This window comes from Ochotona curzoniae, unplaced genomic scaffold (genome assembly GCF_017591425.1).
Source record: "Ochotona curzoniae isolate NIBS_2020 unplaced genomic scaffold, NIBS_Ocur_1.0 scaffold_4505, whole genome shotgun sequence".
NCBI classification, from domain to species: Eukaryota; Metazoa; Chordata; class Mammalia; order Lagomorpha; family Ochotonidae; genus Ochotona; species Ochotona curzoniae.
This window is the reverse complement of record NW_024467118.1, coordinates 27,624,327-27,642,374: the sequence shown is the minus strand read 5'-3', so window position 1 is coordinate 27,642,374 and position 18,048 is coordinate 27,624,327.

Genomic DNA, 18,048 nt, shown 5'->3' with positions numbered 1-18,048 from the left:
TTTAATAAGATGCATTATGAATATTTCCATGTTTTAAGCTATAACTTGTTCATTGTCACAGGGAAGTTTTGAGTTTTGGACTCTTTCAAGTATTTTTAAGCATGACTGTAATTTAAAATACTGGAGATTGCTTGATGTAATCTTGATTTTACTTGCTGATGTTTCATGAACTACTTGCCTTGCAAGTGTTGAAAATCTTTATGAGTGAAAACAAAATTGACAAAAAATGAAAGATGATTTTCTATGTATATATGAAATATATATTCCTTATAAATACCATCAAGACAACACTTTGTCTTCAAAGCCAATGATGTTTTGAACAATTTAAATATGTAGAAAATGAAGTGTACAATCATGTTTCTAAAAATAGTAATGGGAAGATAAAAAGATATTCAGACTGCTTTACAAGAAACCAAACAAAAATTATTGCCGAAGGGAATGTTGTCCAATTCCTATATTTTCTTTATTCATACACTGGTCTGCCCTCCTGAACCTCTTCCTTTTCCACTTGAACCATTATGTTTTCTTGGCTTTGCTAGGACTTTTCTTTTCCTGGACATTTTAAATATTTTTAATACAAAGGGTGGATATAAAACGGAGGAAACATAAGTACTCAGCATCATTTGCAAAAATTACCCATTTTTGCATTTGTACATTTGTATTGACCCATCGTGTAAATATATAATCAGGATCTACAAAGATTATATGGATGTGAAATGTCACCTGACATGACTTTTTCTTTTGTGTTAACAATGATATAGTAATACCCAGTTTTGATTGTATAAAAACTATTGAGCTCACAGAAAATTCCCATAATGTCAAACATTTTCTTAAAAAGAAAATGAAGTCACTTATATTATCAGGGAATTCAGAAGGTAAATGGAAAAGTTTTCCCAGGAGATATAACTAAATGCAAAGTTTACATTTCATTATAAACCAGTAACAGATTTCATTTAGGAGCGTTTTTTCACAGATCAATTTTAAGTCCAAACATAGTTTATGGATATAAAGGATCCCATTATGATTTTCTTCTACCCTGCCTCTTTGGTGTATTCTCAAGTCTGACATCAACATAGAGCCCTATGACAGATTGTTTTTCCTGAAGAAGAAGGACAAACTTGAAGATGTCATTCTTGCTGATGTTTCAGCAGTATAAATAATGGCTTACAGTACTCTCAAATTAAAGGACTCATATGTATGTGTGAAATTGTATTTTGAGTCAATATATTGTGACAAAATGCAGCTTGTGCTTTGACTACATGAAAGTCAAGTTTCATACACAATTTGTTTGACTAAAATTGAAATTAGCAGCCAAAAATTGAATAAACACAATCTGTGGATAAAATCATACCTCAAAATTTTTGAAGTTCTATACCAGTGCCTATTTTGCACGTTTCTATCTGGAGAAAGATACCACATTTACATGATTTCTTAACATGGGTTTGGATGACACATAGAATGAAGAATTTAGCATTTGACCCACAAGAGATGTTTTAAAGTAATTACTGACAGACTAAGCTATTCTCTTTCCATTGTGAGATTTTTTGGGGGAGCTTGATAATGTTCTTTTATTAATATGAGACCAGGTGTTCTTGGCAAATTACTTTCCTATTGTCATCTTTTGTTTTAGTTTGATTTGATTGTTTTACCGCTATAGTCCACAGGAAAGTTCTGAGACCATTACCAAATCTTTATCAAAGACTTTCCAAATGGAGTTTCTAAAAATTAATGACCTCATTGGTCTAAAAAATTAAAGCCAGTTTTATCTTCTTTTGTTTGCACTTTGAAAGTAGAGTATCCAGATTCGAATAGTTATATGTATTTTTTTTCACATAATAAGTATCGTACTAAATGCAATTGGATGGTGCACTCTCAAGGAATATGAATATAACAATAGAGATAAAAGGGTTGACTTTACAATTCAAGTCCAGAGGATGACTTGGCAAGGTTTCATTAGAGGTCGGAGCTTAAGGATGCAATGCATTGAATCTGAGTGGAAAGATCAAAATTTCCAGGCAAACAAGAGGCCTGCATGAAAAAAATAAGTGTGGGTTCTGTTTCAAGTGGAGGTTAACATTCATATAGACTCAATAGGAGTTGAGCCTAAAAAGACAGTGGCAAAAATACCAATTTCAGCAGGCAGGCTGACATCACATACTTAAGAAGCGTTCATGGAGATTCCTGGGGTCAAAGGGACCATTATTGAAACTAAAAGTTTCCTCTCTCTTGCGTGTGATGCTTGGTCTAAGCAAAGCTAACCGGGAAGCTATTTTATATAGAAGGTGATTGTGACTGAGAATCTGATGTACACTGATGACCCAAGTCTGCAGTCAGGAAGCAGGAAGGCTAGACCTGAATAAGAAGGAAAACAACAAACATGGAAGTTGAATCCACAGGCAACAGGAACCCAGAGACTAGGCGTGACTGGTGTCAACCAGGGGAATGGCATTGTGTGTGAATAGATATTAAAACACTGCAAGGAAGTGTTTTAAGTGCAAACATTGTATAATTTTGTTTAATATTAAATTTAATCACATGTTTTTTTTCTTTGCTGATCTAAACCTTTGTTGTATTAAGGCTGAACAAAAAAATAACAGCCCCATTAAAAAAAAAAAAAGATTTTGCGTCAAATAGCCTCTGCTATCTTTTCAAAAGAGAAACAAACCTTCTGTAGTATTTCTTGAATGGGAGAAAGAGATTAGAATTTTGAAGAGGAATAGATGCTTTGTGAGCTAATAAATATTGGAAGCTAATATTTGATCTTAGACAATTTCTAAAATATCTGTCTTAAGATAAGGAAAAAAAGTAATTGTTGGTTGATAAAATGTGCTTGGACTTTGTGTCTGAATAGTGAAGGCCATGATATCTAGAACGCAATATAACATAAAATTAAAAGACATGGCTTAACTAAATGGAAACAATTTGGATCTTCATAAAGCACTATAGTGGCAATTATTTGCATCCATTAAGTGTATGTAGTCACATTTTTTTTTCTTTTATGGCTTGTAATTATAATGCCTTCTATTATATTTCTGATTAATTGTTTTGATGAATATTTACAAATGTTTGGCAAAATTATCTGAAGTTTCAAGCTATTCTGTACTACTATGATACTGAGTGCAAAATAAACCCAATAACTTGTTACAAAATAAGGATTACCATGTTTTTTGGTGGTTTTCCTAAAGATAACTCATTTTACTGATTCTCCATATGTCAACATGACTTTGGAACTGATGTTTCCAATCTATATTACTACAATGTAAGTAAAAATAATTGATGAGGGTCTCCAGTCAATACAGAGACATTTGAAAGTATGTGGAATTGTAAAACATTAGGGAATAATTACTAGTATTTATACATGATATTTCACTGCCAAAACTATGACTGTATAGTTTATTCTAAAAATGAAACTTAAGTGTTCCCAACTCTAAAGACCTTCATCATTCAATAACATAGAACTACTCTTATGGCAAACTGATTGCTTGCATTCCAACTTCAGAATATGACTTCTCCCTAAAAGAGAAATAGACCTGAAGAAGAATTCTATTTAAAGTACAAAAACACACTGCTGCATTATCCCTTATTAGCATTATAGTAGCATCATCTATGTTATCTCTTATTTTAAAAGTGAATGGTTTGGCCAGCATTGGAGTACAGTGGGTTAACAGCCATTTGCAATGTTGGCATCACTTATCTAAATGCTGGTTCGATCCCACTGCCCTGCTTCTGATTCACCGTCTTGCTCATACACCTGGAAGGTAGCAAGGTATGGCTCATGTACTTGGGCTCCTGCTATGCATAGGAAAAACCCACATGGAAATCTTGGCTCCTGGTGCCCACTTGATCCAGCTGTGGCTATTGTGGCAATTTGGAGAGTGAAGCATTGCACAGAAGATCATGCTCTCTCACTGTCTCTCCCTCTCTCCCTTTCACTTACAAAATAAAATACAAATCTTAAAAACATGGATCACATTTCAGCTGCAATATTGTTGTCATATACTAAAAGCATATAAAACTTGCTTCTGATATCCAATCAAACTATTAAGCAATGTTCACATATATCAAAGCAACACATGGTGCCTTGAAATAAGTAAAAGTTTTATGTCAGGATATATTCATGATTGGAAACAGATTTGAATAACTTATACCTACGATTAAAGAACACCGTCCTTAATTAGAATGTCTCAACTCTTTTGTATTATCTGTTCAATTGTTGTTCCTAAATGAACTTTATATTATTTCTTATTATTTGACTCCTAGAGTAAAAAGTGAAAATTCTCTCGATTCAAGTGTATAGTACATCAAGTTTCAGATAAAGGTTATCAATACGGAAATAAGCAACACTAGGGAGAAACGAGGGTGTTTCACCAGCAGTTCAGATACCCGTGTTCAACATTCCAGTGTCTTGGTTTGATTTCTGTCGCTGGTTGCTGATTCCAACTGCCTGCCAAAGCAGTGAGAGGCAGCAGTGTTGGCTTACACAACTGATTCCTGCTGTCCACTAGGGCGATGAACTTCCCTCCTACAAAACAAAACAACAACAACAACAAAAACAAATTAAAGAAAATAGAGTGTTGCCCACTTTGAAAAGGTATTGCCTAATTATGCCAAAAGCAGTCATTTTTCAGACAAAATCATTCACATATATCTCCCATGACGAAATCTGGTTTCTAATAGAAACACAGGGTTTCGTAACTGCAAGAGAAATCAAACAGCCTGTAAAACCTAAAAAATTACTGCCAGACATTTTTCAGAAAAAAAGATGGATAATTCCTATTTGAGAATACATTAACTGCTCTAATTAAAAACCACCACATTCTCAAAAAGTTTTTGCTTAATTTAAGAAATTTTAAATAGAAAAATATTTGAGTAGAAGAATGTTTTAAGTGAATTATAGTAGTTAATTTCCCTTGCACTGTACTTTATGCTCCTAACTTTTCCCAAAAGAAATTAATTAAAGCTAGGTTTCTCATTTTAGAATATGTGGAAAATTATTTTTATGTCTGTTTAATTAACAAAAATCCATGCATCTTCATAATTATTTTAATATTACTTGAAGTGGAAAAGTAGGCTAGTCTACAGAGAAGTTGCTGCTACCACTAAAAATGACATATAATATTTTAAGTAATAAAAAGTGACAAATGCAAATATTAAAATCATTTTAATGATTTTCCTTTGAGATATCAACAAATGTGTTTTCTCATTAAACTTGTTTCTGTTAATATAGAATCTTGTTTTTACCAGTATCTCACAGCATTAAAACTAAACAACCCCTTTTGAATAAATTGATAATTCGCCTTGCATATTACTCATGTAATTTCTTTTTGCATTTCAATATGTGCCTTTCAATTATTAAAATTTATATTTCAAATAATAACAGAGCAGTTTGCTAAACCTTGCAACTTAATAAAACATATCTGTAAAATAGTCACATACAATGGAAAGTTTTAGAAATAACATGCCCCAGGCATATCATCTATCGTGTATCTGATGTTGATGGAAGTATCTACTAAAATTTTCTCGTATTTACATTATGACTCAAGGTTTTTAGTTTCCATTTAGTTTTTTTTTCCTTCAAATCATTGTGTGGCACAATTATTTCTGACATCATTCTTTCAAAGATTATTATCATAATAAAATTGGAATATTTGATGACTACTCTTTGCCTCAATATTAATAAAAGACATACCTATAATTTTGCTAGGTGGACATTTTATGTTACTGATTTCAACGGATTACTGACGGAATCTACGGAATAAGAGGGAAGAGTTGATTAGCACTGCATCTGCTGAAGAAGAAAACACTGAGCCAGAGATTTTGCATCCACTGCACCTGACACAATACCACACTCCAACTTTGTTTATAAATTCTGTGTTTGCAATGGAAACCCTGGGCTTTAAGGCTTATTACAAAATAGTCACACTGTTTTATGCTAATCCTTCCTGTTTTCCTGACGTTATCTTCCCAAGACAGAGTAAGGAAGGTCAGAAAACATGTTCTTGCTCTAAGGTATTTTTAGTACATTTCTCAATCACAAATTTAGAAGAAAAGTATGATATACAAGTGCAATTTGAGAGTTTAATGAACTCAGAGCAAAATGACAGTCTCCTACATGGTTGGGAGACACACCAGCAGGAGCCGGTGGACTTGGGAAAATTCAGGAAAGATACACATTGTGAGGCTGGAGGGGAGAGCAGAGGCGAAGGGAGGGAGCTTGCAGAGGGGAAGCGAGACCCCAGCAACAGCTACACTGTTATCAAAGAACAATAAAAAAAGAAAGCTAATGTTTTTTTGTTTTTGTTTTTGTTTTTTTTTTTTTTAAAGAAAGCTTTAAAGATAGAGTTGTAAAAACCTCCAGGGATCTTCTAGAATCTTATAGCTAATTACAAAAGGAGATGAGGCAAAAGGATGAACAAGGCTAGAGAAGTTGCAGGAAGCTATGCAGACAACACCCACAGGATCTTGTGACACACGCAGCCCGCATCAATTGAAGAACACACAGTTGCTGGCTACTGGGGATCGCCCTGTTGGAGGAAGTTTGTGGGTCACACACCCCAAGGCCACTTTTTACTGCTCTTCCATCTATTTTACGCCTCCTTTCCTCTGGAGGTTCTTCTGCTCCCCGTCTGATTGTGAATGAGTTTCATGGATGTAATCTAGACACATCGCGTTTCTGAGACACAGAAAAGAGGGCAAATGGAACGGGTGGTGTCCTGATTTGCAAAGGAAAGTGAAAATTTCTATAGTCAAGGACACTTTGCGGGTTCAGGATCAACTGAAATGATTACAGTTTATGATTATATAGACTTTTTGTTCCTAGCTTAAAACACAAAACAATAACGCCCTACCTCATGTTGTGGAGTGGAAAGCCAGAGCTGGGCTTTGGTAAAGCTTCACTAGTGCATCCCAGAAGTTTATTGTTGGTGTCTGTGGATCTGTCCTCAGCGCTACTGTCAAGTAAACATTTCGGCACATTGAGTGAAAGTAAAATTATAAGTTGGAGGAAGACGTGGTGGGTCTAGACACACAGAGACTTCCTGGATCTTACTTTCTTGATAGAATTATAGCCGTAATAGGCACAGTGTATCACCTCAACTGATTTAGAATATAATGAAAAATTATAACCACAAATTGATTAAATATTTTATATGCTGATTATATAATTAATAATTATGTGTAAGTATTAAAATCACAAAGCAATCTGAAGTTTATGGAGAGAACAAATTAATAAATTAAATCAATTTAAATTATACATTGAATTCAGGAGAAGCTGATAAGAAACTAATCTGTGGCAAAAAGATGATTAGGAGTCAAAAATTTGTGTTTGGGTTCAAGTCCCGACTCTTATTCCAATTTCTTAAAAGGAATCGTGCAATGACTTGAACGGTTAGATCACTGCTACCCATGTGGCAAACTGAGTTCAACCTACCCCTAGCTGCTGTAGGCTTCTGGGGGAATGAATCGGTAGAAAGAAAATCCCTACTTTCTGCCTTTCAATAAATACTTACATGATTATTAAAAATTGGCCACCCTAGACAATGTTGTAGAATGCAATCGAACAGAGTATAAATTGTTGATGATTATTTTAATATTCCATTTCCCTCTTACTTCCATGTGTCAAAGTCAGTCTCCATCACTTTGGAATGCATGTTCAAACAATCTGCAATGTGTTACACAGAAAAGCATTTTAAAATTGAATTTTCCTTGGCAAAAGATTCTGACAATGCGTAGTTTAGTTATCTTTAATCTTGATGCTATGATCACCCAGAATTGTTAAATCACTACACCCTCTTCTAGACTTTTCAGTGCGCATCTGTTGGCTGAGGCTTAACAAGGGAAACAAGGCATTAAAAAAAAAAAAGACGTGATTTTAATGACGTTTTTCAATTTTCTTGTCTGTATATAAAAGGAAAGCAACTGAATTCATTTGAAATTATACCAACTATTTGAAACCATTACTTATCTAATACCTATTTTTGTGTGTGTATTTAATCAAAGTGAAAGCAGTTACTCTTTTTTAAGTCAACCAGTTTATTTGAAAGGCAAATACACAGAAACCCCGAAATGGAGTGAATCATTCACAACTTCAGGAAACTGAGTAAGAAACAAAATGGCCAGGTCTTGAACCTGCGCCCTCATAGGATGTGGTGTAAACAATGGCAGCTTAACTTCTTGTCCCCCAGCACTGACGATAACCCTCTTTCTCAAAACTTGACCTGATGAATATTATTTTAAGCCTGACATATGATAAAAAATAATTGCACAATCTCTTCTAGTTTGTATGTGCAACTTGACATTGAAGTAGAAAATCTGGTGCATTTTATAAGTTTATAGGTAGTTCTACAATTACTAATGTGGATATGCCTTTTACCTCAAATGTGACACAACTTGGTATTGGCTTTGTGGCAAAGTGAGTTAAACAACTACCTGTGATGCTGGAATTCTAAATAGGTGCTGTTTCATTTCCTGACTGCTCAACTTCAACCCAGTTACCTGCAAATGGTCTGGGAAATCAACAGAAGGTGATACAAATGTTTGAGCCCCTGCTGTACATGTTGGAGGCCTGGATGAAGCTGCTGGCTCCTTGCCGTCTGCTTTCCTCTACTCCTGCTTTGTGGTTATTTGGGGAGCAAATAAACTTCTGGGGGATACTGCCCACCCTCATCTGGTGTAATTCTTCCTTTCAAACATATAAATATTTAAAAATAATGTGTGCTGCAACTAAACTCTCTCTTGGGATGTATTGGTCCACTTTTTTCTCTCGGAGTCATAAATACACAGACAACCCATAATGGGAAGAGCCATTGATAATTATAAAAGCATGCAGAGAAAGAAGCACAACCTGGATTTTTACCGAATTATCGGAGTTATTAACAACAGCATTATTTTTAGAATATGCTGGTAGTATTCACTGGTTATGTGAATGAACATCTGTGATGCTAACCAAACACAAATGTTTAATTGTAATTTGTTCACTTTTTTGTAAAGTAGGACAAGAAAGATGAGCCACTAAAGTACATATGTACATATAAGAGACATGCTTTTCCAGGAGAATTATGTACATATAAGAGACATGCTTTTCCAGGAGAATTTGTGAGATCATGTCTGGGAATGAAAAATGAGAGATACAAATAATATAATAAGAAAAATTAATAATAAAACATTGAATCTGGCATTGTTTTAGCAACTTTATTCGTGAAATATGGTTGAATTCTTAGAACATTGTGAAGGAGTTGATATTACAATTTCAAATTTATACCTGAGGAAGCTGAAGCACAAGCTAGTTGATAGTAACTTAAGGTCCCAGCGAAAGCCAGTAGTTGCACTTGCTTTAAACTCATTCACGCCTGTGCCTGGGACCCTGCTCTTGGGACTACACTACAAAACTGTATCCTTCTACATGCCCAAGCTCTACATAGATAACACAAGATTTAAACGCTATTGTGTTGTATTTCTTGAAGTTGTTGGCATTAGAGGATTGGCTCGGCAGAACACATGAGTCCAGTACTGGATTAAAAATAGATGATTTGATTAAATATCTAATAAACTGGAGCAATAAAATGTTTTACTTTTCAAAAACAGAAAGCCAAAGACAATAAATCAAATTAAATGTTCTTACAACATTTCAGAACAGGAGAGGGAAGAAAAACCAGGAAATACTCAAATGATATTTTAAGTTTTTATGTATTAATATCACTTTTAAAATACTTATATTCAAAGTTTTCTATCCTTTCTCTACTGCTGAGGCAAAGAAATTAGTGGCACTATTTTGCCCAAAATTTCTTATAATATTAAGGCCCCCTAATTAATTGTGAACACATTTAATCAGTCTTTTATTTTTATCAAGGTCTTATTATTTTTCTTAAGAAAAATACTAGGATAATATAGGGAGAGTTTTGACTTCATTTTCTTCCTTTCTGGAATCCAGACACAAGATTAGAGGCACAAAGTTTAATGCAAAAGAAAATGTGAATCATTTATACTACTGCCTATTTGACATGAGTTTTCATTCCCAGATGGATGAGGGAAAAAACACTCTATTTGCTTATTACTGCTATAAGATTAAAGGAATCTAATGGAAAAGCTAATATAGTTAGCAACTTGTCTTCAATATATTATTCTTGTTAACAGTCAAACATAGCCATTTGAATATACCTCACATGACCTTTCTTCCATAATCTATTGGGCTGAGTGCATGCTAGAAGAATGATGCATTGGTAGCAATCTACTTACGGGCCAAAAGCCAGCATGTTTTATTATTCTTTCAACTTTTTTTGCCAATACAAATATTATCACAAAGAGCCAATTGTATTACAGGCTTTCCTTAGTTTCTCTAGCTCCAGTTCCAATATATTGTGAATGGTTGGACATATAGGGAAAGCAGTCAGGCAAAAACTCAAGTGTGTATATTTGTAAGAATTTAACAAAAATCTTTTCTCTTATATGGATTTCAGCATTGTATTAAAAAGATTGGTTACACATCTGGTTAAGAATATTTTGATGAGGCTTAAAATATCTTGGGGGGAGTAGATATGTTTACCATATGCTCCAGCCTTAGTTCATTGATCAGTTTATTGAGCCATGGTGACTTCCTAGTGTAAAGCTGACTCGTTGTATGATTCATCACAGGAAAAGCTAATAGGGAGCTAAAATGATTTTTCTGCTATTCTGGAAAATGTATGTCTCCTAATGGTCTTTAAATGACATAGTTTTCATCCATGACCTGCACTGCTTAAACTATCAAGATGAAAATTAAAATAGCATTTAAACTGAAATGAAAAGTTCAATGGAGTAAAGATGTTCTGGTTCTTTGAAAGATGTATGAATCCTATTACAATTCCAGAGTCCCATTAATTTACTAAACTGATGCTTGGTGGGTTATGTTTTCTGTAAATGGTTTCTACAATATTTTTAATTCATATATTCTTCCGAGATCAGACGAGATCGGGCGCGTTCAGGATGGTATGGCCGTAGACTAATTCATATATTCTTAAAATATGACTTTGACCTTCCTCCCATTAAGGGGTCAGAGCTTTGTTATTACTTTATAGTTCGGATAGCATTAGGAGTCCAGTGAAAGTAATATTATAAGCTGTCCAAAAGTAAATCATATAAGGAAACATGACTGCTCACAAATTTTTGTGTGGTAATTCATCATTTGGCTTAGCCAGTATGCTTTGAGAAGCCCAATACAGTCCATATAAGAAAATCTCTCAATATGAAAGCCTTTAGTTATTAGAACAACTAGGGTCCCAGTTGACATCTGTAATCAACAACTGAACACAGCAGTGAATGTTGGTTAGAGAAGTGCTGCCTATAGGCATTGAACTGCTCCCCAGCCTCCCTGTCTGCTCAGGTGAGGCCCCAGACGTGAGGACAGCAAGACAAAGCATCCTTACGGTGCCATCTCTGAGCACCATCTCTGAATTCTTGACCTAAATAAAACAGCCTAGTAATGATATTATATGACACATTTTTAAACAGGAATGGTAACTTTTTTTCTTTACAAGTTAAGGGGTTCTGGGTGATAGAACCCAGGATTTTCTACATAATGTCACAACCTATGTATTTACATTATGCTTCTCATTAGGATGAATAAATACACGCTTCAATGAGTTCTGTGAGCTGCTCAGCAAATTCATTGGGACTCAAATAGAAGGATCTCTGATGAACAGGTGACAGGTCAGAGCTATAGATGACAACCTGCTCTTTGTGGTTGCTTTCTAAAGTGTAAGGTGGTCTTTTAACCTGTGACATCTGATACTGCCTCCAGAGGGAACTGGAATAATTGAGAATAGAGGAGGCTTATATCATCATGAAATGAGAAAAACTTGAGACAGCAGCACAACAGAAACATGACAGTGAAAAGTATTCCACATTCATACAAAACTATTAGCCAAAACAAACAAACAAAACAAAAAAATCAGGGGCAAAAAGCAATGGACTGGGAGGAATTTAACAATGATTATTTTAATGTTTAAAGAAACCAGGTAGGAATAAATTTTAGAAGCATTATAAGCAGAGCTAAGATTATAGACTTGCATCAATATATATGGACACTACATACTTATACACAATAGTAACAAAATTGAACAAACATGCATTCATGCCTGACAAAGTATGTTACTGCTACATACTACCACGATCTTCTGAAATAAAAATCCAAGAAGTTTACAATCAGCAATATTTCCCAGATTTCAGAAAAGAAATGTAATTTCAAAGAACCTTTTCCTAAGGTTAGTTTGTCATTTCCACTCATTGAGTACTTAAGGGTGATAGTTCATACATGTAGTAATGGAAAGTAAAAGTACTTACACAATGTCTTAGAAAATATTACAGTAATAAATGTGCTCATGTATAAATAAACTTTTAATATTTGAAGAAAAACAAAGGTTTCAACACAAATGATGAATTTCAGAAAATCGTACTATTATTAAAGAAAAATTCAAATAAAATAATGCAAGAAATGAATATGTGCTAGCATCTAAACTTACATGGAATTCATCTTAAAATTTTTTTCCATTAGAAAATTTCATACAACACATATTTTTTCCAGTCAGATTCAAAATGTGAACTGTTTTCATGGATTGGACACGCCTTCGTTACTTTCATTTCTTTGTTACTTTTTTAGCTGGTATCTGGAGGATCAGAAATGGTCTCTCCTCAGCCACTTTTCTGAAGATCACATGAAAACTCAATGATAATCTGCATGTAATATTTTCTATTAACATTTTTTTTTCAGTTTTAGAGTATGTTTAGAGCTTACCTTCATAAAATTTTAACTTCTATGTTGAAGGTGAAATTCTTGTTGAAAATTCAAACAAATCATCAGTGTCTGTAAACGTTTTGTGTACAGCATCAATCTCTTCTCTGTGTTCTCATAATGTCTCTTTTCGTGCTATAAGCATCTTGATGTCAAGGCCTGTGTGGTTTTCATTATGCGTCCCAAACATCTAATGTCATAGCTAGCAAACAGTCTCAGTTGAATGAATATTTGCAGAGTAAACATATAGTTTATTATTTACTGGATGGAGTCACCTTTACTAAATAGAAGCAGTATCAAGAAATGGAAGTCAGTGTTACAAAATACATTTAATTTTGGAGAAATTAATAAGTTGTGAAACCTTGTGAAGAATTTTTCTGATAGGATTTCTATCCTTTCTTATATATTTTCCAATAATTTTTAGGCATAATTGTCATATATAATCATTAGTAACAATTCTGTGTAACAGGAAATTGGCAATGGTATATTAACACAAAACAACTTTAGGGTCTGGCATGGTGGCTCAGTGGCTAAATCCTTGCCTTGCACATACCGGGATGCCATATGGATGCTACCTTCAGTCCTGAATGCTCTGCTTCCCATCCAGCTCCCTGCTTGGGCCCTGGAAAAGCGGTAGACGATGGCCCAAAGCCTTGGGACCCAGCACGTGTTTGGGAGACCTGGCTGCATGTCAGCTCTGCTCCAATCATTGTGGCCACATAGAGAGTGAACCAGCATATGGGATATCTTTGTCTTTCTTCTCTATAAATCTACCATTCCATAAAAAAATAAATGAATTTTTTAAAAAGCTACATAAATAAATAAATAAAACCTCAAAAGATACAAAAACAAAACAACTGTGGAAACTAAGAAAATCATAGAATGTGTGTGAATAGTTGTCAGCTTTTTACTTTGATCCCAGCAACAGTTTACCAAACTAATTCAAAAAGGAAATTTGAATGGAACATATGGTACATCAAATTTCATCAAGAAAAGAGTAAATGAGTCAAGATTAGAGTTAGCACTGAAACTAAGCTACCCACTTTAAATAATTGGCTTAAATGCTGCTAGGAATTCTAAGTCATATCATTAGGTTTAGAATATTTTGTGCTAAGAGTGGAAACATAAAAATTGAATCTAGAAATTTAAATGACTTTTTAAAAATTCATCTCCAATCTCACTTCCTAAGTGTCTATAATAGTCATAAATGCATTAGGCCTGATGTCAGAAGCCAGATACTCAATCCAAGCTTCCTTAATTGTGGAAGTCACATGACAGAGAAACAATGACACCTGCTGCCTCCTAGGGCTGGTTTTGGGAAGAAGCTGTTTTAGGGAGCAGGAATTGAAAATGGAGCCCAGATACTTTGACAGAGCACACTGCATCTCAACCAGTATGCCAAATGCCTTCAACATCACATTATTTCTTGATACTGCTTTCATGTAGTAAAGGTGACCCCATCCAGTTAAAAAAGTAAATAATAAACTATATGTTTACTCTGCAAATATTCATTCAACTGAGACTGTTTGCTAGCTATGACATTAGATGTTTGGGACGCATAATGAAAACCACACAGGCCTTGACATCAAGATGCTTATAGCACGAAAAGAGACATTATGAGAACACAGGGAGTGAAGAGATTGATGCTGTACACAAAATGTTTACAGACACTGATGATTTGTTTGAATTTTCAACAAGAATTTCACCTTCAACATAGAAGTTAAAATTTTATGAAGGTAAGCTCTAAGCATACTCTAAAACTGAAAAAAAATGTTAATAGAAAATATTACATGCAGATTGTCATTGAGTTTTCATGTGATCTTCAGAAAAGTGGCTGAGGAGAGACCTCCACTGTTTCAGAGGAACTGTCATGGGGTACTCCTTTCTTTAGACCTTTTTCTGTCCTGGATCAAGAACCAGGTTGACAAGGCAGGGAATGTCCTGCTTAGATGCTTTGCCACTGAGTTGAATGTGTTAGTTACTTAATTTTTAAAGAGGTTTGGAGGGTTATGATTTTATGCATCTAGTTGTAATTCTATTAAGTGTGAGTAAGGCAGACTGAGAAGCATATCTGAGCAGGAGGAGGGTGGGCTACCGTGGGCCGTTGGAATAAAGAAATGTTTTAAAGTGTTATATTTACTGTATGCTATTTCTAACAGAGATAGATTACATCAGTTTCTTTGTTCTCCAAATAATTGCAGAAGCAAGAGAGGTGGAGCAGCTGCTGGCATCCAAGCGATCAGTTCATATCCTCCACGTGACTGGCAAGGACTCATCTAGAACCAAAGCACGCAGTAACAGGAAGCTGGAAGGGAAAATTGAGGTGGTACTCCAACCCAGCGCTCCCGTATGGGATGCATGTAGAATTAAGTTGTATTCTCCCTTTGTGGGAAAAGAACATTCGTACATGCAAGGGTCAATGGAGTTAAGGAGTCCTCTCAAAAATGAGAGGAACAAATGGGTCTTAGGCTTCTCTCCACTGGTACTAGAAATGGCAGGGACTTGGGTAATCTTACGGATGCAAGAAAAAACTTGTCCTGATTTCCTAAGCACCTGTGCTGTTCCCTTTATCTCGTTAAACTCTACACACATGGAACAAAGAGCCGTAAAATCAATCTTGAGAAAGGCACCCTCTCTAGCCAGGCTGACAGGCCTCTCATTTTGTTTTGATGAAGGATTCCTGGACCAAAGGGGAAACATCCACAAATGTGAATGAAATCCCTTTGGTATAAAATGTGTGCACAAAGCTGGAAGAGGCCATTTTCATGAGGTTTGGGTTTTTCTGATGAAAATTTCACACTGTTCTAGTTTGTTCCTTTCCCCCAGGAACTGTCAGAAATGAGCCTGTGTGAAGCAGATCCCAGCAGACATTTCAGTTTATTAGCTTTCCTTTCTTTCTGTTGTGGCTGCTTTTTAATCTTTCTCTTTCAAATTCACACAGCCTGGTCCCGCCTAACTACGTGCTATGTCAAAATTTTATTGCTTTTCTCATTGAATGCCCATGGTAAAGAGGGGATGTTCCTTTTATTAGAATAAATCTACCCAATATACTGGAGTGATTTTTTTTTTTGCAGTCAAAAGCTAACATGTATCTATAGAGTCAACATTTTTATTTACTTGAAGACTGAAGTGAGGATCAGAAACCCCTCCTCTAAGTGTCCCTCCTGAGTTGAAGTTGCCATGATTTCTTTCCTGTCTTGCAACATCTACCTAACTGTTATCACTGCCTTCAGGCTCAGTTTCTTGAGTCCTCTCACCACATCCACAGGCTCCTATTCATCCAAAAAGACACACCTAGGTGACTTCCACAGCTTGTTTCCCTTTGGAGGTTGTATCCACCTGGCCACTTCTAACCACCCATTTTAAACTCTTACCTTTGCTTCTTTTGTGTTATCCGCTAACCTTATTGTCTTCGTGTTCTTGCAAGCTTCTGAGTTTCCCAAATGTCCATCTCTTCCCGGACATGGAGCTTGCCCTGCCTTTAAAATGTACATCCTACAAACTAACAAGTTAGAACTCAAGACAACAAAAACATCTCCTGTACAAGAATATTTTGTCTTAGTTCTCTGTACTTACTCCTCCTAAAATACTAATTGGTGAGTCTGACCATGTAGTATAGTTTGAGTAATGTGTATTTTTTTTCCCGGTAGACTGTTAGCAACAATGAGGCTGGGTCTCATCTGTGCTTGCTAAGTTCCACAAACTTTACAGAAGGCCTAGCATGTAATGGACTCACAGCATTTGTTTATAAAATAAAACCAAACCAGGAAACACGTTTCCCTTCGTCTTAGCTCAAAAACGTTACCAACAGCCTGTATATTAAAATCTCATTTGAATTGGCTGTAGCTCCACAAAGACTATCTGAGCATTTTGATGTTTCCCAGCTGTGTTTATTGACTCACTCTAGCACACCATGATTCTAGTTTGGGAGGTGCCGGCTTCATCCTTGACATTCTTTCTGTTCCTGTCCCCCAATCCAGTCAAACCCTGTCTGTGGGGAACAGCCTCCACAAGCCGTCTCTCACTCTTCCTCCCCTTCTGCTGCACTTTTATTGTACTTGCTAACATGCTTCTAAGGTGAATTTTCCTACATGTATTCGACAAACACTTAACATTATTTTCTATGTTGGTCTGTATGCCTCTTGCCCTTATGACTTAAAACTTCTCAGAATTAGAGTTGTGAATGCTTGGGGAATACAAAACAAAGCTGCATGCTTGTCCAGTCGGTTAGTCAACATTTTGCCTTCTCTAGCATTACTTTAGTAATGAACCCTGGAACGCTTTTGTTCCATTTTCTCCTAAAATACATGATAGGTTATTATAAATTCTGGTTAATCTGCTATGCTGTGTAACACAAGCAAATCTGATGTAACTTTGATTTGGCACCGTTACCCAAATCGCTCCTAGCTCTCCCAGCCTCCTAGCCTCCAGGAATCCTTTTTCTGTTTCTGGATCATTTTTCGCTCCCACTTATGAGGGAGAATATATATTATATTTTTCTTTTTGTGTCACATTTATTTCACACATCATGTCCCCCAGCTTTATTCATTTTGTTGTAAATAACTGCATTTCAGGGTTTTTGTTTTGCAGCTGAATAATATTTTGTTCATCCGTTTATGTGATGATGAATACCATGCTGCTTCCCCTATCTTAGTTACTGTGAACAATGAGAGCTTCAGTAAACAGTAGAACGTTTGTGGATGTATATCTATATATTCAGTTGTGTTATTAGTGAGTCATATGAAGTTTTTATTTCTAGTTTTTTTAAGACATGGCATACATCCTTCCATAGTGGCTGCAGGAAATCACTGACGTGTGTAAAGATTCCTGATTTTCTACATCCTTTCCAGTATTTGCTACTTTTGTTTTTCTCACTAGGATATAGCTGTTCTAATGGGGGAGAGGTGATACTGTGTTTTGAATTTGCAGTGCCCTGATGGTCAGTCGTACCGAGCACTGTTTTCATTATTTATTGGCTATTTGTACTTCTTCATATAATAAATGCCTACACAGCTCCTTTGCTTCTTTCATAACTGGATTTTGTTGTTTGGTTTGGGGATTCCTTATACATTCTGCACATTGATCCAGATAAGTAGCTTGCAAATAATTTCTTCAATTATTTTAACTTTCTCTTCACTCTGCTGGTGGTTTCCATAGCTTTACAGTAGCTTCTGAATCTGACATAATGTGGTCTACTGAGTTTGTTGCTGTTGACTGTACTTTTAGTATCTTAAAAAAATATTTCTTAGCATCACATCTTGATACACGCCTCTTGGCCTTTGGTT